Raw genomic sequence first — 25,148 nt, 5'->3', positions numbered from 1 at the left:
CCAAAAGTCCCAGAACAAGGAAGAGAAGGTTGCTGTGAACCATAACAGCAGAAAACCACAGTCCCTCTACCAATTCCAGATGGGAACTAATACAGACAGCACAGAGAAGGCCGGGGCCCTTTAGACAGACCCTCTACGCTCCTTAACCACTAACCGTTCACTCCTCTTACCCAAAGGCTAGGCAAGAGAGAAATACAATTTAGGCAATTTAGAAATACAGGGAATTATTCAGGAGGAAATGAATAGGATTGAAGTTTAGACTAGACCTGTCTGGTCATTCAGCATTCCTGGTTTTCATGAAAGATACGATTTTAAAGTTCTCTCCCTTTTCCTTTTTCTTCTGTTTTTCTCCCTCTCTCTTTTTCCTTCCTCTCTCTATCTGTCCCCTTCCCTCCCTTCATATCTCTTCTCTTCCTCTTTCACTCTCTTTCTCCCTGCACCCCTCCCTCTCTTCCAGAATGTCATACATTACAGCAAGTAATTCAGAGGCAACTGCTCCATGTGCTTGGAGAATGGGATGGGAGAGAAGCAAGATGAGATTAGAGCGGTCTGCACACCCGGATCCTAAGGTAGTCTCGACACTACTAAGGTAGTTCCTTTTCACTGCAAGTGTTTAGCATGCCAAGTATACTTTATGGTACTAATTTCTGACACCTGTTCATCATCAATGTTAAAGCCCATTTGCTGAAACCAGTCATCCCATTCCCTCAGTTTCTAGAAAGACTCTTGCTACCCATCAAAATTTATGATTGGCACAGGAAGAAGTCTGTACTCTTGTCTTTCATCAGTATTAATTCTCAGGCTACTTTTTTTTTTTTTTTGGTTTTTCGAGACAGGGTTTCGCTGTGGCTTTGGAGCCTGTCCTGGAACTAGCTCTGTAGACCTAGACCAGGCTGGTCTCGAACTCACAGAGATCCTCCTGCCTCCCGAGTGCTGGGATTAAAGGCGTGCGCCACCATCGCCCGGCTTTCTCAGGCTACTTTCAACCAATATATTTCAAGTATCGGCCATTAATAAATCTCGGAAACTCGCTCTACTTGTTGAGTGTGAACTAGCTTTGGCAAATGTAAAATGAAGACAGTTCAGTGTTTCATGACCCATTTGCTTTCTGCTCTGGAGACAGAGCTTTGCAGTTCTGTTCCTGGTGTTCTCAGTTTGACAAACAGTCCTGCCAGTGACAAGGTGCTGTGCACAAAGGAGAGCCCATTGCCCACCATGGTTGGTTCAGTCATCTGATGCAGGTGTAAGATTCCTGCAGAGAGGGCTTGGAATGAAGCTGAAGGTATGTTGAGCCTCTTGCAAAAGGGAATTCTCCTTAGTGGAATTGGATGGCCCTGCAAAATCAGTTTATTGTGTCCTTTGAATGTGACGTATTTCCCTTTGGCCCATGTATTTGAACATTTGTTCCCATTTGGTTGTGCTGTTCTGGGAATTCAAACTGTAGATTTGAGAGTTTATGACTTCCCCAACTTTCTAGGTCTGTTTGTTCTATAGGAGAAGTTATGCTATAGCTTGAGTTGGTCCCCACCAAAACTATTCAAACAATTTCATTCCGTGGTGGTATTGAGGTGGTGGTGCCTTTAAGAGGGTTGATTAGATCTTTTGAAATGATCAGTGTTTTCTCAAGGGAGTTCTAAATCTTGTGGGATGAGATTCTTGTTATCGGCACAGGCAGTTGTAAGAGAGACTGGCACCTCCCTCGAGTCCCTCTTCTGTAGACACCAGTGTTATACATTCCCTTGGACCTCCAAAAACTGAGCTAAAGAAGCATCTATACTTCATAAATTATTTGGCTGCAGGTATTTGGATAAAGAGTTATTGAAAACATCGCAGGATTAACAATGTTCCTGTTGCGTTCAAAAGGGTAGATCCTACTGGTGCTATTTTTCACTGTGGACCAAACATTTTGCATGCATTTCTTCAAGTATCATTATGATAATCTTGCAAAACTATAATGGTGATGTCCATTTTACAGATAAGGAAACAGAGGTTTAGAGAGTTGAATAACTCATCAGAGATGACACCTCTGGTAAGCCCTGGTGAGGTTTTGGCACAGGTCATCTGGCTGACTGTCTTGCTAGCTCTGTTGAGTGTGCAGCCAAGAGCTCAAGTTCCCTTAGATGACATTTCCTGTTTTCATCTGCAGGAGATTCTCTTCTTGCAGGTTAACTCAGAGTTGGGTCAGAGAACTGAAAGATGATGTAATGGAATCTGCATAGCTGTGGGCAGCCTAAAGAATAGCAGATCTGAAAAGAAAAAAAAAAAAATATTTATCTATCTATCTAACTAACTAACTAAAATGTCTTGATCTGCATAGGTAAAACAGCTACCTTGGGGTCACTAAAACAACCCCAGAAACACCAGTGCCAGTCTGGGCAGAGCTAACAGGTGCTTCATCCAGGGTGTTCGTATTATTGGCACATTCATGCTCTATCTCTAGCTTTTCAAGAGGCCATTTGGTCCTCCAAAGACTTTGCTCCATTCTTATGGACAGTGACAGAATTTCAGTCATTGGTGCATGAGCTCAACTTCTCTAAGTGATTTTCCAACTAGCGTCATAAAAGCCGCCTGTACTAAAATGAATCCATACCAATATTGTACATTTATCTGTTTCAAGTAAGGTGGAACGGATGGGACTCGAGGTCTGTGTCTCATCGTTAGTGTACATGTTCCCTGTCATTGCTGTACTTAGAGGAATCAACAGTTATGCTTCCTTTTATAAAAGTTCATTCCATACTTTGTTGTTATTATGTTTTGTATTTTAAGAAAATTCTATAATGTTTAACATAGTCACCTCCTTTGGGCTTTTGCTAAATATACATTCTCAAAGGCAACACTCTCATCTTTGTGGTTCAGGGCCGGATCTTCTCTTCGCCACTTGGGGCTTTGTTTCTCCCTCCTAGGGACTTTGGAAATCTTCATTCACAGCTTCTGGGCATGTTCAGAGTACGTGACCAATTCTGCAGTCTCAGAGACCATGGAGCCTAGTGGAGGAACTTAGAAATTCTGATTCTATCTAGCCCCTTTGGTGCAGGATTGCTGTAGGTACCATAGTCACCTGCTATACCTTGAAGCAGACATTGCCTAGGCATGGTGTGCTGAATCCATCTTTGGTTAAGGAGAGAGTCCCTGCTGTTCTTGGTGCTGTGGTCTTTGCTTGGTAGTCTGCTCAAGACTTTCTTGGATCTTTGTTTCTCTCTTTCTTCACTGTCTTGGGCACCAAGGTCCTAATCAGTTAGGTATGATGTATCCTCCTTTACCTCTTAAAAAATTGATCTTCCCCTTTAACAAATTTCACTCCTATAAAGCCTGCCTTTAAAAAAAAAAAAAAAACCCAGCATACTCATGAAACCTACATTACTTAAAAAGAAAAATAACTTGTCATGGTCTCTATGTCTCTACTGACCACAGGGCCATAACCCATTTTCCAAAGCTATCCAGCACTTATTTATTTGTTTATGTGTGTTTATTTGTATGCATGCTTGTGTGTTGGTGGGTATGGGGGTAGCTGTATGTATCAACATGCGTGTGAAAGGCTGAGCACAAACTCAGGTGTCTTTCATCAGGGCATCTTTATTTATTTATTTATTTATTTTTTGAGATGGGATTTCTCATTAGCCTGTAGCCAATTAACTGGTTAAATTGGCTATTCACGAGTGCCAGGACTCTAGGTGTTTCAAGTTCTAGAATTATAAGTCTTTGCCAGCAAACCAGTTTTCATTTTTTTTTCATGGGTTCTGGAGATCTGGCTCAGGTCCTTGTACAGGAAAGGCAAGCACTCTACCAAGTGAGCAATGTCGCCCACCTTATTTATTGATTTTGACTTTGTTTAACAAGTGCAGTTTTTTTTTCTTAGTCTCCAGGCTAATGACATTCTAGGAAACAGTGCAGATCTCTTATGATTTCCTTTAGGGTTTCTTGCTAATGTGTATTTCCTTTTGTATGTTACTTTTGTTTGACCCCAAAAGATAGTTGATTTATTATGTGATAATGTCAGCAAACTCTTTATCTGTTCGGGGATAAAAGAACAACTGCCTCCAGGGGCGGAGCCCACAGGCTGGGTTCTTGAAACCAATCTTTACCAGAAATTACACATTTGGTGGTCTAGAACAATATAAGGCTGCAAGGCAGAGAACACTCCTCTGAGCAGGACCTTGTGTGCAGACACTGACACCCAACAGTCGTCTTCCAACAGGAAGTCCTCCTTTCCTATCATAAAGAGGCACAGAGGACCTCTTTCTAAGCTGTCTGCTCTTGTCTCCCATATCCACCCTCTGCTGTGATGGAGCGGACAGCCTGGTGCCCTCTGGCAGCTTATAACTACCCGCAGAAGAAAGAAAAGAATGGATGGGTTCCTGCCCCCAAGTCTCTCACTCTGGTGATGCTAGGCTTTGCCCCTTGATTCCTGGCTTGGGGAGCAGACAACGGCACTTTGAGACACTGGCAGGTCACACAGCCTACTGGTTTTAGAAAGGGTAATTTCAGAAGAAGTTTAAAGTTGATACCTATGATGTGGGGATTCCCTGGGGGTCCACATACACAGGCCATGCTGTCTCCACAAAGTCTTGGTCTCGCCAGTGTCTCTATGGTCACTTGGTTAGCAGTTTTTGTTGTTGTTGTTGTGTTTGATTGACATAGTTTATGATCTCCATGACTAACGAGTTTTTATTAAAAGGTCTTCGAGGTCAAAGGTAGGGTACAAATTTGGATTTATTTTCCCTTCCCGATTGTGGTTAAGTGCCTTATCACAATCACCGTCTTAGAAACGACTTCTTCCTTAAGGGAAGCTCAGAGGCTGATGACAGAGAATAGGGTCACCATTTCTTACCTTTTTCTTTCCACACTCCTTCTCTCAAGTGAGCAATTCTCCGGGGCTTTTGAAGGCGTCGTCTGGAATGTGGGGGCCCCTGACTCTGGGAGCTTCCAGCTGATTCTCTTCATTCATGGCTCCCACGTTTACAAGCATGTAAATTTTATTATGACCCTCAAATCAGGGCTCTCTATGGCTGTGCGTGGACAAAGAGTACAAGCAGCTGTCTGAGCTGATCACTGTACACACATTCTCAGCCTAGGTCCAGGAAGTTCCCGAGCCTTGTTTCAGCTTTATGGAGCAATCAACTTCTCACGCCCACCTTGTTTTACTTTATTTGCATTCTTGTGCTCTCTGTTGTTGGTAGTGATGTAACTGCTTAAGTAGCATCAAGTGCTGTCTGGTGTACCTAAGCAATAGCCCGACCCATGGAGAGAATACATAGTTGGGCTGGCTTCAAATCCGCAGTATATATGAACTGTTTATAATGTCTATATTGGCCTCTTTGTGACCATCCGGTGGATTGGTTCGGAGTCACCTAATACTGCATGCCACGTTGGTGTTGTGGTAGAGCATTCAGCCATTTGGTGTTTTTGGTAACTTATATATACAACTACTGTAACTAACATCTGGGTTTGACTGGGAAATAGCTTTTTAACTTTTTTTTTTTAACTTCTCTGGAAATAAGTGGGTTTAATGATGTAATGCTTGGGACATTTGGGGGAAAAAATGAGCAACGACTGGGATTGCAGGAAATGATCTTAGTAGTGCTAAGATGGACCGAGGATAACATTGGTCTTTAAGTCACTTGAAATTTTAATTTACCCTCAACTTTCATTTTTCCTTCATATTTTAATGATGTAAGAAATTGAAGTTGGACGGTCGGGAGAATAGGATAGTATTTTATTGTCAATGGGTTTGTTGCTCAGTTTCTTTTGGTTTATTGTAGTTTGCAAATGGGCACCATTGGAGGTTAGAAAGGGATGGGGGCTGTCTCAGTTGTAGGGATGTATTTGATTTCTCTGGTGCCGATCCCTGGTTGAGCCATTTGTGGAACAAATCTGGATTCTTCTCTTTTGGAACAGGGGTGTAGCAGGAGCTTCTCTGGCCTCAAAGTCAGGAGTATGACTTCCTCTCCCAGGAAGGACAATCATAGCTAAGGCAGTAAGAGTCTGGGCTATTAAGCCTGGTGAGTTAAGAAAGCTAGTTGTTGAGGGCTGTGGAGTCCTCATCTCTGCTTCTTCTTGAATCCCACAGAGATTCCTGTTACTTATGATACTGGATGAAGAGCTCCTTACTGAAGAGGTGGGGCTACTACACTCTTCCTTAAACCCCTTGTGTGTCTAATTAAGCCTATGTATCAGGGAGGGGTTTAGAATTTCAGGCTGGTGTTTAAGGACGGAGGCAGGAGTTTCTGCTTTTTGTTCTCTGATCCAGGCTTCTTATGAAAATTGATTATGTCTCTTTTGACTGACAGCAGGTGCTTCTTGACTTGCTAGCCAGAAACCAAAGAATACTGGTACCTTGAGCCTACTGAGATGAGCCACAAGGCTATATAGGAGCAGTTCTGTTAGGGAATGATTAAGACAAAGGTCCAAATGATCCAATAATGGGTGGGGGTCAAGCTCAAGGTCAAGGCACGTGTAATTAAGCTCAAAAAGAATTTGAATTCCGAGGTCCTGGTTTGGTTCTCCAAGATATCATCCGCTTCAATACTTCATGGATGTGTGGAAAGCAATATCCGGAGCTAGAGGGGTGGGCGACAGTGTGAAGTGCATCCTAGACCTATGGTATGATGCGTGGGGAGAGAGGAGGCCTTCCTCTTCAGGAAGGAACTGGGCAGGGCAGGATATAAAGTCGAAGGTCCAAGGCGGATGTGGTCTAATGGGAACTAGCCTGATGCTAATAATGATACCCCAAGCCTGCTTCCAAGCATAAACTCACTGTGCGTGGGGGGTGGAAGTCATTTCTAGATCCTATCTAGTGGAGAGATGGTTGTGTCACAGTCTGGGATCTCACCATATTAGGTCTTCTTCAAGGTTGAGTAACAAACTTTTGACCCTTAGCAGAGGCAGAGGCTTGGTGGAAGAACCCACCTCGTGATCAAGTCTTTCAAACAATCACTACCATGTGTCAGATCATTATGATTTTATATCCTCTTTGATATGAAGTCCTTATGTTGTGTTTTATGCCACGGTTTACATCCACTTTTTATTTTCATATATTGTATGTGTCGTTTTATGTTCAGGAAAAATTTAATTTAAAAACAGATAAGAAAACAGCTGGGATATTATGTAAAGTAGCATTGGCATGGTACACTGAAACATTTCATGGGTAATAGAAACTTCAACTTTTGGGTCTAAAGCTTTTAGAGGGAGATGAATAGTTGGTCTCTACATGAACAGCTCAATGGAAGATTAAAACCAAGCAGTGCAGTTCCCAAACTTGAATGTCACACAGACCAATGTTTGTCACTTGACTTGAAATTGACTTTCAATGCTCCAAGTCAACAAACACATATAAAATCGGGCAGCACACGGGAGCAACCAGACGAGGCATTGGTAGTACTGGTGAATGACAATGGGTTCATAAAGATTAAAATGTTTAAGGTTTGAGTACTCCTTTTAAGAGCTTTTTGTAGCAGAAATAACTCTGAAAAGGAACACCAAAATAATAATATATAAAAAGGAAATATTAACCATATTACTTTTTAGAAAAATTTGGAAAATTTCGATTTTTTTAATTATTACATATAGAAAAAATGTTCTTCATAGAACTCTCGAAATTAGCATGGATGACATGGCTTTTTTTTTGTAATCAATCCATAGGTCTACTGATAATCCAATTCTGTCACGAAAGGATGAACTTGGCCTACTATTTGGGGTTCCGGTCATTCTTCCTAACATACTGCAAATGGTGCTGACCAACCATGGTGCTCTAAACCAAGCGTTCCTGAAGTCCTCTCAGCCCTGTGCTCTAGGGACAAACTAGAGAGCATGACCAAGTGATCAGAGTTGGCTACACGTGGGATTTTATCAGTCAGTCTTTGTTTTCCTTAGTCTTCCTCTTTCTATTTTAAGCAGCCTACCACTCTGCAGTCCAGTAACATGTGAACTCGTTATAGAGAAAGCACTGTGGAGGAGCCTTGCTTGTGGCTTTTGGCATTGCATTATATGTGACATTGGATGGGCGACTAAGACTATAGAATGGTAGGAACACGCAGGAAGCTTCCCTGTGTGGATTCACAGGAAAGGGAAGCAGCGTGGGTGAGTCAGGAAGCAGGGAGGCAACAGGAAGGAGAAGATGACATCAGCTTCTGAGCTATGGGGAACTGGAAATCGAGAACACTGGTAAGAGTGTAGGAAGGATTTCAGTTAGCATGGGATGCGCTAACTTGCTAGCTCCGGCAAGCAACTGTGCATGAGGTGCTCAACAGAGACAGAAATGGAGACTTGGGGAGAGGAAGCAATACCTGGGGTGAAGAAAAGCGCAGGAAAGCATCTTCCAGGCAGGTGTGAACTCCCAAGGTAAGTGTGGCCACGCCTGGGGACTGTGAGTGAGCATGTGCAGGAGGAGGGAACTGGTCTGCAGAGCAGATGCTGAACTGATGGAGATGTGAGGTTTACCTACAGGTTAAGTAAGCGGAAGATGAGCTGGACCAAAGTTGCCTGGGAAATATCTGGTTGCAGAGATTTATAAAGTGCAAAACGGGGTTAGAGTCTTAAGTGAAGGTGGGGTGAATAAAATAGGAAGACAGTCGCTTCCATGGCTTTGGCCACGCTGGGACCACTGGTTATTATGGCTCAAACTCGGGACAAAAGGCTGAGGCACCTACTTAACATATCAAAGGGGACCTGAGCTCCAGGTTCTCCCTGCATCCCTGGATCCCTCCCTGGTACAGGCTATGGCTGCCATGCCTCGCCCTCTACCCTGAACACTGCAGCCCAGGGACTGGGCTACCCATCCCCCGGATAGTTTTCCTTATATAATCCAGATATTTTTGGACCTTGAGCCTCCTGGCTGCTGCATCTGGTTCCCCTCTCCCTTATCCTTCCCCTCTCCCACAAGGCCTGGTCAGTCTGGTTGTGTCCACCCTGGACTCTCCCAGATGTCTGTAAAATCTTTCTCCTCCACCATCCCTAGGAGCAGTCGTGTGCTCTCCTCTCCTCTTTATTTCTGTTTTCAGCACTGGGCATCACGGGATGAAAGCGTTAGGTATCTCTGCACTTCCCCCTCACACAGACTTCCTCCAGATCTCACTTCCTATTATATACCCCTGAAGGAGCAAAGCCACGATCACCCCACAGTGCTCCATCCTCGGACTTCTCTGGCTGAGCATCAACAAGGCACCGATTTCTCGTCTTTAGCTGTCTTTAGCTTGGCTTGAGGTGAAAGCTAATGTTACACCCTGCTTATCTATGAACTCCCCCATTGCTCTTCCTGCCACCTCTAGCCTACATCTCCTCTTCGCTTGCTTCCCCGTAACTGAAAAAGTTGGGCCAAATGTTATGCATGTTTTTTTCCCCTCTCACTTTGTATTTTTCTCTGACACAGTTTTAAACAGTTAACGATTTCCACATTGACACCTATAATGCTAATTTTTGAAGTAATATATTCAGCCACTACTAGACTTTTTGCTTGGCTGTCTTTTTTTTTAATGTTTTCATTGAGCTATATATTTTCTCTGCTCCTCTCCCTTCCTCTCCCCTCCCCTTCTACCTTCTCCCGTGATCCCCATGCTCCCAATTTACTCGGGAAATCTTGTCTTTTTTTACTTCCCATGTAGATTAGATCCATGTACGTCTCTCTTAGAGTCGTCATTGTTGTCTAGGTTCTCTGGGGTTGTGAATTGTAGGCTAGTTTTTCCTTTGCTTTATGTCTAAAAGCCACGTATGAGTGAGATTATATTATATTTGTCTTTCTGGGTCTGGGTTACCTCACTCAATATGATGTTCTCTAGATCCATCCATTTGCCTGCAAGTTGCAAGATATCATTATTTTTTTCTGCTATGTAGTACACCATTGTGTAAATGTACCACATTTTCTTTATCCATTCTTTGGTCGAGGACCATTTAGGTTGTTTCCAGGTTCTGGCTATTACAAATAATGCTGCTATGGACATAGTTGAGCACATTTCCTTGTGGTATGATTGTTGCTTGGATGTCTTAAATGTTTCAGTTCAACAGTGCTCAAGCCAAATTCAGATCATCCTCCCCACCAGTTACAGACAAACCAGACCCTCTTCCCCATTCCATAGCACCAAGCATGCCCATCCTTTTTGTTGTTTAAGGAACACAGGAATCCATCCTTACCACCCTTCTTTTCTCTGCCATCAGCTTAATCAGAAAGTCCTGCAGCTTTTACTTCCCTAGTGCCCTCTCCCACACTCTGCTACCACCATCTCCATTCAAGGCTCACTCACTTATTACCATCCCCACAACAATTGATTTTTATCAGTCATTTTATTATTTCAAACAACGCCCTCCAAGCTCTTTGATGCATTTTCCACTGAGTAGTGAGGTCTGCAGCCCATTTCTCTTGAATCTCAGAGATTGCAAGTGTGCTGGCCAAATAAGCACTATTGTAGTAGCCCAGTGTGTCTTTGGAACAAGGTCACAAAGCCTGGCTTGGTTTGCTGGACTACCCACATGGGGATCATGTCAACCCAGTCACATAGAGGAACAACATAGAGACAACCAAGGTTGTAGTTATAGCTGTTGAGTTACCAAGACACAAACAGCAAGCGAGAAAGTGATTCTACCCTTTAACCAGCTGTTCACTCTTGGTTTTTAATTCATCCCAGCTAAAGCTCTAAACCTTATGCAATGGCCCTAAGACATTCACTTTCTTCTTCTATATTCTCACCCTGAATGCCTGCCTACATCCCAGGAAGTTTTAATCCTTTGGCACAATGCAAAACATTACTTTAATCTGGTGAATTTGGGGGGCGATTTGGTATGCAGCAATAGTAATTGACACATGGATATATCTCATTTGTCTTTACATATTTTTAAGCCACAAGAGCAACTTTTCTACTTAAAACTGCTGAGTACATCTCAGTGCTCTTGACTAAGGATCTGAATTGTTTTCCCCCCTTTGACCTTTTGAGACTTGTATAGCCTTGGATGTCCTGGAACTAGCTTGGACCTTGGATGTCCAGTTGCCTTGAATTCACAGAGATCTGCCTGTCTCTGCTTCCTGACTGTGGAGATTAAAGGTGTGTGCCACCACCACTTGGCAGAATCAGAATTCTTAGTGTGACCCCGAGGACGCTCCGATGTGTCTCTACCCTTGGCTCGCAGCCCCCACCCTTTACTCTGTCCTCCAACAACTCTGGCTTCCTTCCAAGTCTCTGAATCAACTCTGCTCTTTTCTGCCATAACGATTTCTTTGTGAGCTGCTTTCCTCATGGCCCTTGCTCACCTTTCATGACAATCCAACAGACCAATCAGGCTTCCTCACTGCGGCCAGTTTGACGACACACTTAGGGTCACATTTCCCTGTCGTCTTCCTTTGTAGTCCCCTGTGCATTTCCAGCGTGACTCTTGGCACTGTGACAGGGATTTTATACTTCTCTCTGAAGGTTTTAACAGACACAGAATGATTTGTGTTCAACATTTGTAGTATTAATCTAGCGAAAGGATATACAATGGATTGAATTAAGAATCATACATACATCTTTACGTGTTGGGGCTTCTTGTTATTCAGCATTCTGTTTCTGTAACAAATACTTGGACCCTCAATTTCTAAGGAAGAAAGATCCATTATTGCCCAAGGATTTGAGCTATAACTGCTTTGTGCTATTGCTTTTGGGCTGTGGTTAGGGAGAACATTGTGGTGGGGAGCATGTTGGAGAAGAAGATATTAAAGTCACGGTGGTTGGTGTTTCCTAGCGAGATAGAACCAACAGAAATGATGTATATGATAAAGAAGATGGATTCGATTGGCTTATGTGGTACACTGAGTAGTCTTATGATGACTGTCTATAGTCTGGAGAGGTGAGGTACTCAGGAACCCACAAAGATGGCTGACTCAGCAGTGCTGATCTGGGCTGAAGACCTAGAAGAGCAGTTCTCAACCTTCCTAACGCTGCGATACTTTAACGCAGTTTCTCGCCTTGTGTTGACCCCCAATCACAAAATTATTTCATCGCTACTTCATAACTGTAATGTTGCTGTTATGAATCATAATGTAAATATCTGCTATGAAGAATGTCTGACTGTGACTCCAAAGGGATGGGGTCACAGGTTGAGAACCACTGACCTGGAGGATTTCTGGAGAGCCAATGGGTTGCTGTCTCTATTGGGAGACTGAAGAAGCCGGCAAAGAACGGCAAGAGCATGGACTGGGTCATGGGGATCAAAGAGAGTTCTTCTCTCAGACCTCTGCATATCTGTTGGGAGCTGCTGCCCATCTGAGGAAGGGTCTTCACTTTTCAGCTAACTCTTCCAGGTAATACCAGCCCAGATACCATACCCAGTTAAACAACAACTAAAATTAACCACTGCCAGTCCACCCCCATGTCAGCTTGGCACTCAACAGCATTTCCATATGTTTTGCTTAATTTTCAAATTAAAAAAATAATGAGGTCATAATTCTGCCTAATATAACAATACTGCTTGTAACCTCCCTCCATAAGTGTGATTCCTCTTCCAAAACAGATGGCAAAGTTTCTTTTAAAAATATTTATTTTTTGTGTATATTATGTGCCTGTGTGTATTGTGGATGCACCCGCCTGTGTACAGGAGCCCATGGAGGTCAGAAGAGGCATTAGATCCCCCCGAACTGGAGCTGCAGGTTGCACTGAATAGTAGATACCGGAAACTGAACTTGGCTCCTCTGCAAGAGCAGAGAGCATTGTTAACCACTGAGCTATCTCTCTGGTCCAGACCGCTCTTGAGGAAATAGATTCCTAACAGTTAACTACTGATATCTCCATTGATGCCACATTACATGATGAAGAAATAGAGGAAAGAAAACACACATTTGCTTAATGCATGTGTGCAAAAGCACAGACACACACACAAAAAATGGTGATTACAAATATACCTTCCTGTAATTGATCATCTAGCTTTAGCTGGCATTTATAACACCCTCTACTGCCCAGTTTGTATTTCTTCCACCCCTGCCAGCACCTTAGCAGGTCTTGGTTCTCCACCTTGGTGACTCCCACACTCATTCCTGAGGGGTCTAGCACATTTATCATCCTGCCTGGATCAGTTTGTTGTAGTTTTCCATGGATCTTAGTCACAGGGCATTGGCCAAACCTGGAGGAATCTGTTACACTCCAGACATTCTTTTGGGGAGAAGCAGTCCACTTTCCTGGTGGTAGCTTGGATCAGTCATTCCTGGTAACAATGTAACTCCTTTCTTCACTGGTTGACTCTTGGGTATCCAGAACCTGAAGTGACTAGAGGAAGTCTGAATTTGACTTTTAGTTCAATGGGATACTTGTTGTGTCCTTGACAGAAGCTCCCCATTTGGAATAAAAACACATAGGCCAGCAAAGCATATAGCAATGGGAACAGGATGCCTAACTGTTGCTCATGGGTCAGCATGGATTGTGTGGTGAGTTGTGCATTCTAATTTCCACTCCTGGCTGTAGGACAAACTGTACCATACGTAGGATGCTGATGTGGAATACCCATAGGCTTTTGGAGACTCTGCCGCAGGCCTCCAGTCTTTTGCCATACGCGAGTGCTGTAATGATATCTTTAAAAGTCCCTGTCACCATTCTTTCAGACAAGCTGCTCTAGGATGGCCAGTGGAGTCTGTGAGCTTGGTCCCGCCGCTGCACTTCTTTGTTTGTGAAACAGATTTCATTTTCAGGAGCAATGCTGTGTGGGATAGCAGGATGGGGGATAAGGCGTTCTGTTAGGTCCACGGATGCCTGCTTTGGCTGAAGCATTACACACAGAAAGGGAAGAGCCAGACCCAGAATAAGTGCATCAGTGAGAACAAAATATTACAGTTTCCTTGACGAAAGTGGGCCAAATTAGTTAGCCCGACACCAGGTTTCTGACTAAGCACTGTGTGAAATGGTGCTGTATTGGCAGCTAAGTATTGGTAGCTAAGTTGCTGTTGGCAGATCTGGTCTTCAGCAATAGCTGTAGCCTGGTCAGCCTTGGTGAGTGGGAGACCATGTTGTTGGTTCTATGCACAACCTCCACCCTTGCCACCATGGCTGTTTTGTTCATAGGTCCACCTGGAAATGACAGGGAAAGAGGTTTATAGCATTTATATGAAACACCGGTAACTTTATCTCCTTTGACTATTTGGAGAGCTCTACCTTTGTGGCTTTCCTCCAAATGTCTTTCTCATCAATTTTCCAGTCATTCTTATAAGCCACAGACCAACTGGTTACAGCTCATGAGTCAGTATGTAATCACACATCTGCCATTTTCCTGGGAAACGAAGTAAGGAATGGGTAGTTTATCAGGGTCCCACAGCTGCCCCCGGGGGCATGTACACCATGATAAAACTCCCTCCTTGCAGTGCACACCTTTTAAAGGGTTCCACTGTCTCCTCATAACGTTGTCAGCCAACTAGTGACCAAACCTTTAACACCCGGATCTCTGGGGGACTGTTATCTAACAATAGTAGGTGTTTATTGGTTTGTTTATTTGATTGACATCTGTTTCCCATAATAGACAGTCAATATCACCAGGGAAGAGGCCACAGCTATTTTGGGGTTGTTCCCAGTAATGTTCTTGTTGTAGTGCATGTTACACAAAGCTGAGAGTAAACAAGCCTTAGCAGTCAACTGGAAAGGCCCTTACAAGAATTTCTTAACTAATGGACTATATTTAGTAGCTTGAGGAATGGGGAAGGCAGAAAGATGAGGCAGCTATAAATATCCTCTTGAGGAAATTACTGTCATGGAGTAATAAGATATATTATTAAATACCTTCCTAGGCTAGTTCTGTTCTGATAGTCACTGTTATGGGGACTTCCACTCTTCAGCTTGTTCATCAAACCCCAATGGGACAAGTACTGGTATAAGTCTTATTTTTCAAATGAAAGAAGAGAGGCTTATAGAGAACAGATAACTAGACCAGGGTTCTATAGTTACTAAGTGACTGGGCAAGACTTGAACCACGGATTTTTATTGAAGCAACTGGGACGGAAACATGATAATGTTTTCCATACACAATGTTTCAGGGAGAGGAGAAGTAGGAAGTAAAGCAGGTTGGATCATTTTTTTTTTCAGTGCTTACAGCTTTTCCTATTTGTATATAGCAATAATCTTGCGAATACTGTGATTCGGATAAAGCCCTCAGCACCTACGGGAGAGCAGCTGATACTAGAGCAGGACCCTTCCTGTAACTATTTGGAAAACCGAGTAGGGGCACTCACTGGGTGGGATAAAGGGAAGCAGGGCAGAGCACTCTAGACCTCAGTGCAACCATGGCAAAGAGCGTCCAGAGGACCACGAGGAGTGACAGAGATAATGCAATCAGGAGACAAAAAGTTGTATACACGCACTTTAATTCTGTTGACGGTTTAAAGAAATGACAGTGAAGGTTCATGGAAGGTATCTAACAAAAACGGAAGTAAATAAACCCCAAAAGTAAATGAAAATTTGCCTAACTAAAAAAATACAGTATCTGTCATGAGAAAGTGACTAGATTAGGGGAGCAGCAGTGAAAGTACACAGACGAAAAATACCAAGGGACGGGAAGACAGGGTAAGATTACGCAGCAGAAAAAGACCGAGGGTCTCGAGGATATGGTAACAGATACCAAGAAACCTTAGTAAAGAGCAGGGAGGAAGGCTGAAGAACTGAAAGTATATACTCAGGGATTTATGACACAGTACCGAGCAGTGTCCGGAGGCCTGAGCCTCAGCGATGAGAACAAAGCGCCTTATACAAAAGGAGAGACAAGTAAAGAGGCCACCGAGTTGAAAAGCGCAGGGAAATGTGGGTTTGTTTCAGCCCCACAGAAGCAGATGCAGGCTGGTCTGCCCAAGAGTAGGGATGACCTGAGCCTTGAGCGTGATGGAAGAAAGGCAGCGTCAGGGTGGATGAGCATCCCATCTAGAGGAAAAACAAGGGAGAGTCAGACGTGGTGGCTGGCGATGGGGATAACTGGGGCAATGCAATTGGGTAGAGGCGCTGAGAGGCAAGCAAGACAAGTGCATCTGTCTCTGCCTTCCTGCAGAGGCTCCAGGACCCACCTTGACACAGGTATTCTGAGAGATTCGAAAACCGGTTGCCACAAAGTAGATAGTCCCTGGAGGGGATGCCAGGATCCTGGGGAGACTTTATTTCGTCAAAGAAGGTCCCACAGTCCCTTCCGGTTTACCTCTGTTCAGATGAGATGCCTTCAAAAGTGGAGAGTACGCAACTCCTGTGCTCACTGATGCCAGAAACCGCGATCTGTGGTGTGTCTGACTCCTCTCAGGTCCGGAACCCTCATATACGCCTGTCCAAGGAGGGAACAGGATTCTGCTCGCCAGTGGGCACCCGTGGGCTGAGGCCTTTGGGGTTTCTGAAGAAACTTGGTTTAGCTCGGTGTTTCCTTCAAAGAAACATGGGGGCTGGGAAGTCTGAAGCCTCCTGTGGCTACATTTTGCTTTTGCCATACTGGGATGTGAATGAGAACGGATTCTGATATCACAATTCTTAGTACCATTTGTCCTGGGACATACCTCCGTTTTTCAGGAGCTGGTGAGGTTCCTAGGTTATTTCCAATCATATTACATGACAGAGGGAGGCACAGCCTGTGCTCTGTGCGGGATGAGGGACTGTTGTCTCGAACAGGAAAAGGTTGTTCTGACTAAAGCTCACCTTCTGCACCCATTTGTTAAAAGACCAGTATCATTCTTCAGTCTTGATTTCTTTCAAAGCATATTCATGTCAGTGAGGTAGTAGCCACACACACCTACGGCCCCACAATTCCAGTTTTACAAGGTGATCTTTGTAAAGGATGTCAATTCTCTGCACTCTTGTAGGCACGTCCCTCATGTTTATATTGCAGATCCAGATTCTGAAAAATCCTTTGCTAAGTAGCAGAATTAGGGCTGCAGGACCAGCCTTCTCTTCTGAGCACCAAGTCTTATTGGTATCTTCTATTTCCTAGGATTTGATAACTTACTTGTTAAAACTTCTCCAGAAGTTTGCAGGCAAATGGATGGAAATAGAAAACACTATCCTGAGTGAGGTAAGCCAGACCCAAAAAGAGGAACATGGGATGTACTCACTCATATTTGGTTTCTAGCCATAAATAAAGGACATTGAGCCTATAATTCAGGTTCTTAGAGAAGCTAAATAAGAAGGAGAACCCAAAGAAAAACATATAGGCATCCTCCTGAATATTAACCTTCATCAGGCGATGAAAGGAGACAGAGACAGAGATCCATATTGGAGCACCGGACTGAAATCTCAAGGTCCAAATCAGGAGCAGAAGGAGAGAGAGCACGAGCAAGGAACTCAGGACCACGAGGGGTGCACCCACACACTGAGACAATGGGGATGTTCTATCGGGAACTCACCAAGGCCAGCTGGCCTGGATCTGAAAAAGCCTGGGTTAAAACTGGTCTCGCTGAACATAGTGGACAATGAGGACTACTGAGACCTCAAGAACAATGGCAATGGGCTTTTGATCCTACTGCACCTATTGGTTTTGTGGGAGCCTAGGCAGTTTGGATGCTCACCTTACTAGACCTGGATGGAGGTGGGTGGTCCTTGGACTTCCCACAGGGCAGGGAACCCTGAGTGCTCTTTGGGCTGACGAGGGAGGGGGACTTGATTGGGGGAGGGAGAGGGAAATGGGAGGTGGCGGTGGGGAAGAGACAGAAATCTTAAATAAATAAATAAAAATAAAAATAAAACTTCTCCAGATACATTCTTTGTCACCCTGCTTTAGGAAACACCATATCTAACCCACCCGGCATTTTTTTTTTTTTTTTTTTTTTGCTCCGTGGAGATCATAATCTCAAGTATTATTCTGTATCTCATGTGCCCAGCTAGATTTGTGGTACAGGTCTAAATTCATGTTGAGAAAGATGACTTTGTTTTTGTTGAGGGAAAGTGTGACAGAGAGCAATGACAGCTGTTTTAATCAACTTTGAAAGAAATGAGATAAGGGGTTGAAGAAAGGGAACCAAGTGTTTGCAGCTGGAGAGTGGGAGTGTGTGTGTGTGTGTGGGGGGGGTGATAACAGCTATGGGGGGGGAAGGGAGGAAAAGATAGTGGGGAGGAGGCGAGAGCCGGCATGGGGGAAGGGAGGAAAAGATAGTGGGGAGGAGGCGAGAGCCGGCATGGGAGTGGAGGCGAGCTGTGGATGGAAGCCATCCTGCAGAGCGGCGTGAGGTACAGCAGTCCCCAGGCTTTAGCGCACAGCTGCACAGCTGCAGAGCTTTAGAGCTGCAGGATTCTAAGTCAGCCAATGACTTCTTAGGGGAAGTAGTCCTGCGGTGTGTGCTGCGTGGGAAGTGCAACGCGATATCATCAGGGAGAGGCACTTCCTGTCCACAGAAGCGGCGAGCTTTTCCCTCGGAGGGTTAAGTATGAAAACAGACCCCCGTTGCTGGCTACTAAGTGTCTCTGCTCTAATATACGGTGCATGCCCCCTCCCCAGGTTAGAGGCTTCACAGGAGCTGAGTGACTGATGGTCAGAGCGGAAGGGCGGGCAGAGCCTTGGCCAGTTAGGTTTGACTCTGTCTTCACAGTGTTGGGAAGTGGGGAGCAGACAGACCAACCCTGTGCTTATCCACTAGCTCAATAAGATTAGCTTTCAGTTTCTTTAAGGGCTGCAGAGATGGTTCACAGGTTAAGAGCACTGGGTCCTCTCCCAGAGGATCTCGGTTCAATCTCCAGTATCCACGTATTTGTCCACAACTAACTGTAGGCTCCAATGGAGTCTGCACCCTTTTCTGATTTCTGAGAGTTACTGCACACATGTGGTGCACATTCATACATACATAGGCACACAACACACATACACACAAAGATATAAAGAAATACATAAAATACATAAAAATTGTAAGTTCCTTTAGGACAGACCTAGAGGTAGAAACATGGATTTGTCTTAGTTTCAGCATTAATATTTCTATTTTTCAAAAATTAAGGTTTTTTTTTTTTGCTTTTTTTTGTTTTTGCTTGTTCTTTTTGAAATGAAGTTAAATTTTTAAGCAGAAAGTCAGATTAAAATACTCTTGCAGCCAGGCAGTGGTGGTGCACACTTTTAATCCCAGCACTCTTGAGACAGAGGCAGGCAGATCTCTGTGAGTTCAAGGCCAGCCTGCTCTATGGAGTGAGTTCTAGGACAGCCAGGACTGTTACCCAGAGAAACTCTGTCTTGAAAAACAAACAAACAAGCAACAATTATATATGGCAATATAATAATAATAATAATAATATGGCAATCGTAGGTCCATCACATTTAAAAACTTATAACACATGACTATCTCAATTACAAATTTATCAGGCCAAACATCTCTAACTAATTTAAATCTAATTATTCATTTAATGTATCTACGTTTCCTTCTTAAGTACTTCGACCAAGACCCTCCTAGGTAATAGATTAATTCTCACAAAGTTACTTTTTCTTAGGAATGTCAATGTTACAGACAGGTTTAGAAATTGTATAAAAATTTAGTAAGGCTTTTACTTAAAATTGCAAATCTAATTACGCGTTAAAAGGGGACAATTTGAAGGGGCCGGGAATGGATTTTTCTTGATTTGTTTTTGTTGTTGTTGTTGTTACAAAACAGGGTCATTCTGGGGTTGTGAGCTGGTTCACCTGTTGCTTTTCTAGCCCTGGGTCTAAGGTTGAGCCCCGCCCCACATGGGGTGGCTCATAAGCTCCTGTAACTCCACTTCCATGAGGGATTCAACGCCCTCTCTGGCCTCTGAAGGTCCCTCCTCATGATGCATCTAAACTCATGCAGGTTCGCGCACTTGAATAAAAATAAAACCAGTTAAAAAAATAACAAGATAACTTTATTGGCAAACTGTAAAAAGCATGCATGGTAGTTTCCCATGCCGCTTATTTTAGCACATTTTCAGACTTTGTTAATGAATCCTTTTGAAATCTACCCAATGTCCGGAGTTGGCAAAGCCCCCTCTACTGTGTTAGGATACTGACTACTATCTTACAGGTATTCACCGATCTCTTGAACACCACATGACCTTAGGATCATGATGTCAGCACAGAACAAGCAAAACGAGGGTGCAGACCACCTCTCTGCATGCCTTGGGTGTTAGAAACAGAAGCAGCATGGCCTATAAGGCTGTCTTGCAAAGTTTCCACAAAAACCAAGTGCTCACAAAGATAGCTTGTGTCTGTCCCGGAGGAACTTGCCTGTAACCTCAGCACCCAGGAAGCTGAGGAAGGTGGTTCTTGAATTTGAAGACCGAAGGACATAGCAAAATCCATCTCCAACAAAGCAAAGCAAAACAAAACAAAACAATAACAAACCCTCAGAGTAGTTGGAAAAAAAGAATGAGACACTATGGAATAGCTTCTTCTTTCCCGCTCCTAAGTCCCAATTATGTCCTTTCCTCTAACACACAGAAAGAGGCAGAAGAGTCTAGACAGTTGCTGGGGAAACGACTTCACTTTGTCAGTCCTGATCAGCAACCTCCAGTCACTGTGCTTATGTGATGCCTTGTGCATTAGTGTGGACTGAGAGAGCCCAAAGCAATTGGCTGAAACAAGATTTCAGTCTAACTCTTGTCTCTCAGATAAGACCGCCTGGGTAGGCGAGTGCTTGTAGAACCGTAGGTGGAGCTGGATCGTGAAGGCACTCGGACTTCCAGTTCCTGCTAACTCGTTGCTCCTCATTCCTTTGAACTGTGGCCCTTATTATTGTGGTTGAAACTGGCCTAAAAAAGTCAGTATGTAACAGGGTTCAGTTCAAGATGTGATTCTTGTGTAGCTCCCCGACTAGGATAGAGATCTTGCCTGCTGAATGAGAAGTTACCCTATGCCTGGCCAGAGTTACAATTCATGTGCTATTGTGGCCCCCTGTATACCAGGGGATCTTTTCCTTAAAACTACCATCTGCATTTCTACCACTAAATGCCTGTTCAACTTTCATGCGTTCATTGCTTCTGCATCTCCCTAAATAATATAAAAGAGCAAAGACCAACTTTGTCTCATGGTTCAAGGGTTCAATGCAAGGATGTTTGGACCCATGTACTTGGGCAGAAAATCATGGTGACCAGGGTATGTGGCAGAGATGCTACTTTGCTTCATTGTAGGACACAGAGGGGGGAACAGGAAAGGGCTCAGGCAAGAAGTAGCTGCAAAGACATACCCCAAGGATCTACTTCCACCAAAGATACTGTATGTGAGTTTTTACCGTCTTCCCAATAAGGCCATCATACTATGAATGGACCCAGGAGTTAATTATCAATGAGCCAGAAGCCCTTCTCATTTTGCTATTGCTAGGAAGGCCATCACAAATACAGCCAGAGCTGAGCTTCCCTGATCTGGTCATTTCTTAGTAATCCAATCAAGCTGACAACCAAGATCAAAACTGCGTATTTTTCAACGTTCCTTTTTTGTCTTCTCTGGAGGAACACTAGGTAGTCACTACCTTGACTCTATAATCTATGTTTTGGAATGCTTAGCATACAGACATTTGGAATTAATTTCTTACATTAAGGGATCTGTTATTGCCCAACATTGCTAGTGTTTGTCACAGTGCGTTGTATTCACGCCACTCAAAAACATGTATCTTCCTGCAGATCAGGTACCCAAGGCTTATTTAGAATTGATGTGATTTTCCCAAAGGCTGGACAGAAGTCTTGTGGGTGAAATAGTGGTTCTAGGAGGGAAATGAACAACTTTTTGTAAAGGTCCCTTCTTATCTCTGGACTGTGTCTGAGTTTCTCATGAAGCAGCTATGTGGCTTTGGGCAAGCCCCATCCCACTGTCTTAGGAATCCAGAGTCTGTGCCTGGGGCTTGAAGGCGTTAGGGATGGATGTTTTCAAGTCAATCCTTCCTTTCCTGTTTGCCCCTTAGTTCCCTCCACTTTGACTTCTGCCACAAACGGTGCCCTAACCGATCTAACCCTCCTCACCAGCTACCAAGAATCTTATCTTATCTGGAACATATCAGCTGATACATAGTTTCGGTAAACTGCTGTCTGATGCTGGCCTTTGACCTCACGTGACAAGAGGTGTGTTGGACGCAGAGACACTCTTAGTGGGGGCTTCTAGGCTCAGGGGAAGGGCACAGTGATGGAACCTCAGAAATCCTCTTTAATTTCTCCTTCTAACCAAGTATAGAACCTGGGAAATTAGTTCATTTGCTCAGAAGCTGGACATGAAGTCCTTCTGGTTTTTATTGGTTTGGTAGATAAAAATATTTAGTAAGAGTCTAAAATGCATTTTCATTATGAGGGTTCAGAATATATAGAATATTTACGTGTTTTTGGCCATTTATGATTTTTCATTTGGTATATTGTGATTTTTTTTTAATCAACACTTTTTTTTATTGGCTGACAAAAATCTCTTAAATTGTTAGGGATATTAAAAGTCAGCCCAAGTCAGGAACTCCTCCCCAGCTTTTATATGTGCTTCAATTCATATAAGAATTTAAGTCATTCCAGGAGGGAGGTTTCTATTAGTAAAATCTTTATTAACACACAGAATTTAAAACTATTACATGTAAAAACTAAAGACTTTCTTGGATGATTTCTTGTTTATTTTATTGCATTTCTTCTAGTCTAGGTGCCTGTTGCCACAAAGACAGGAATTATTTGCTATTTGGGCGCTTGACTCAGAATGCAAAACGCGCCTTGCAAACGTGTCTCACGCAGAAACGGTAAACACTACCATCGTGGTAGCTAGCTCAGTGGTGAAGCAAGCATGAGGGCCTGAGTTAGCCACCTAGAAATCTGCAAGTGGTCACTCACATTTGTCGTCCAGTACTGATGAGGAAAAGCAGAAGATTCCTGGCTTTACCGGCCAGCCTGTTTTAACCTACTTGGCCAGTTCCAAGCCACAGAGAGACCTGGTCTTAAAACAAAGGTGGGCAATGCCCTGAGGGGCAACATCTGAAGTTGACCTCTGGCCTCCTCTGGCCTCCACACACACACACATACATGTACATACACATACACACACGCATAACACACATGTACGTGTGCACACACACACACTTAATAGTATAAAGAGCTTGCAGGGAGCAAATTTACTGTTTAGATGTTGCACACCCTGATTAAATAATTAACATGAGCATTCATAGCTGCACATTCCAAATGGAGGTTTGGCCCACCTGGGATGCAGACTGCTGGCAATGGACGATCAGGCTTAAAGTTACACACGGAGAAACTGGAGATCACATCTGTGGAAGTCTCTTACATGGCTGTAAGATGTTGCCAGGGGAAGCATTTCTGTCTAATAAAAGAATAGACATTTAAGTGTATATGGAGGCACGCGTTATGCCGCAGTTCGTCTCCATGCCTCCTTAAAAATCCAGACTCATTGAATTACGTGAAATGTTACTGAGGAAAAAGATTGACCAGAAATGAGGTGCACGCCCGTGACTCCATCCCTCAAGAAGAAGAACTAGGTTAACCAGTCCCTGGAATTCTTTGTGTTTATCTGGAGCACGGCTTTCTATTCACCTGGAAATCCTGGAGCCAAATTTAGAATCTTTTCAGTAATGAGTCTCATTGAGGCTGTCTTAAAAATCTCTCTTCTCTCTCTCCCTCGATCTGTCTCTCTATCTCTGTCAATATCGATCTCTATTTCTGTCTCTGTTTTTGTCTGTCTGTCTGTCTGTCTGTCTGTCTGTCTGTCTCTGTCTCCCTCCCTCCCTCTCTCTGATTTTAGGACATTTGGTCTTGAGTCACTTTTTAACTCTGTGCTGTTGGTTTGCAGGGAAACATCCTTGTTTTAGATTCTGGAAACCCAGAGCAGAGTCTTATCAATGCAGCAAGCACCCTGCTGCTGATCCTCTCTCTCCCCAAACCCTAGACTCGAGAAGTGTTGACTGTGGGCTTCTTCTGTGTTGTAGATTCTGCCTTAACAGAGTAATAATGATCTGTTTTTCCACACTGGGAATTGGAAGTGATCATCATTGCCAATCTACAGAACTAATATAGAGATGGGGGTGTTACTGCAAATGCTGACAAATTGATGTATAAACACATCTGCTGTAATATACGTTTATATGCTGAACATTCCTTTTTCAGATATAGTAAATCCAGTTAAAAGTGATCATCATTTCCATCCTACAGAACTAATATAGAGATGCTGGTGTTACCGCAAATGTTGACAAGTTGATGCATAAACGCTTTTGCTAGAATATATATTTATATGCTAAGCCTTCCAGTTTTGGAAATATTAAATCCGGAGTAGTGAAATGAAGGGAAAAACCCACCCTCCATCTTACCCTTGTAGATGGACATTGCCATGAATTTGGGATTCTTTGGCTTTAGACATTTAGACATTTTCTACCATGTACACACATATGCACATATGTATGAATGTGCTGTACACATGCATTTGTTGACCTGTGTATGAATTGTATACATTAAGGTCATAGCACATGATACCTTTTAATAATATTTGCAGGTTATACAGCTTTATTGAGCTATAACTGACATGATAAATTGCACATTCTGAAGTTGTACAATCTGGCAAGTTTAGACACAGACATACACAATTGTGAAACTATCACCATGATGGAGATAGTGAACACATGGGTTACTGATGTTTCCACATACTTCTGTGAAATCCTTCTCTCTTGTCTCCCACTGAGATCACCTACACTTCCCATTAAAAGTCAGTAGAGATCTCCCAGAGCTTTATACAAGGGGACCACACCAGAATGTCCTCTGCCTCATTTGGGTCTTTCATTCCCCATAACTATTTTTAAATTTATCCATTGTAGTACACATATTCATGTGTCTGTTTCCTGTACTGTCTGAGATAGTGTCTTTTGAACATCTTTAGAAACTGGATATTGTCAATGCTTTTCCTCCTGGCATGGGATGTTTTTGTCTTCTTCCTCATTTCTCTGAGATCACCATGGCTGGAGGGAGACAGATCAACTTTAGTGATCTCAACCAACCAGTTTTTGGCACCATTGATTTTTTTTTATGATTGTCTTCCTGTGTTCTGTTTCATTTTCTTCTGTATTAATGCTATTTTCTTTCTTCTGATATTTTTGAAATTCCTTTATTCACATTTTTTCTTAGTTTCTTAGGTGGTAATCAGTGTCCTTCATCTGCCTCCCTCATTCTCTTCCTGTCCCAGCAGCCAGCTCTGTGAGCTTCCCTTTTCCTTGCATCTTATCATTTTTGATACATGTGGGATTCCCCTCTGTATGCTGTGATTACCATTGATTAATAAAGAAACTGCTTGTTGGGCCT

The 25,148-nt window shown here is 43.3% G+C and overlaps 1 protein-coding gene across 2 annotated transcripts in view; it reads left to right on the top strand.

Annotated features, from left to right (window-relative positions):
- The window catches only part of Il1rl1 (interleukin 1 receptor like 1), a 62,231-nt gene that overhangs the window by 4,641 nt on the left and 32,442 nt on the right, over positions 1-25,148 (top strand). Inside the window, exon 1 of one of the 2 annotated variants that reach the window (XM_050134787.1) lies at positions 8,200-8,337. The exons of the other annotated variant lie outside the window; for it this stretch is intronic. The gene's annotated coding sequence lies outside the window, so the exon portion shown is untranslated. Of the gene's footprint in view, positions 1-8,199; positions 8,338-25,148 lie in introns of those variants that run through there. 2 annotated transcript variants of the gene reach the window in all.

This window comes from Alexandromys fortis, unplaced genomic scaffold, assembly GCF_014885135.2.
Source record: "Alexandromys fortis isolate MF-2015 unplaced genomic scaffold, M_Fortis_MF-2015_v1.1 scaffold_20, whole genome shotgun sequence".
NCBI lineage: Eukaryota > Metazoa > Chordata > Mammalia > Rodentia > Cricetidae > Alexandromys > Alexandromys fortis.
Note: the sequence above shows the minus strand (reverse complement) of the source record. Positions and strands in the feature narration are given on the sequence as shown.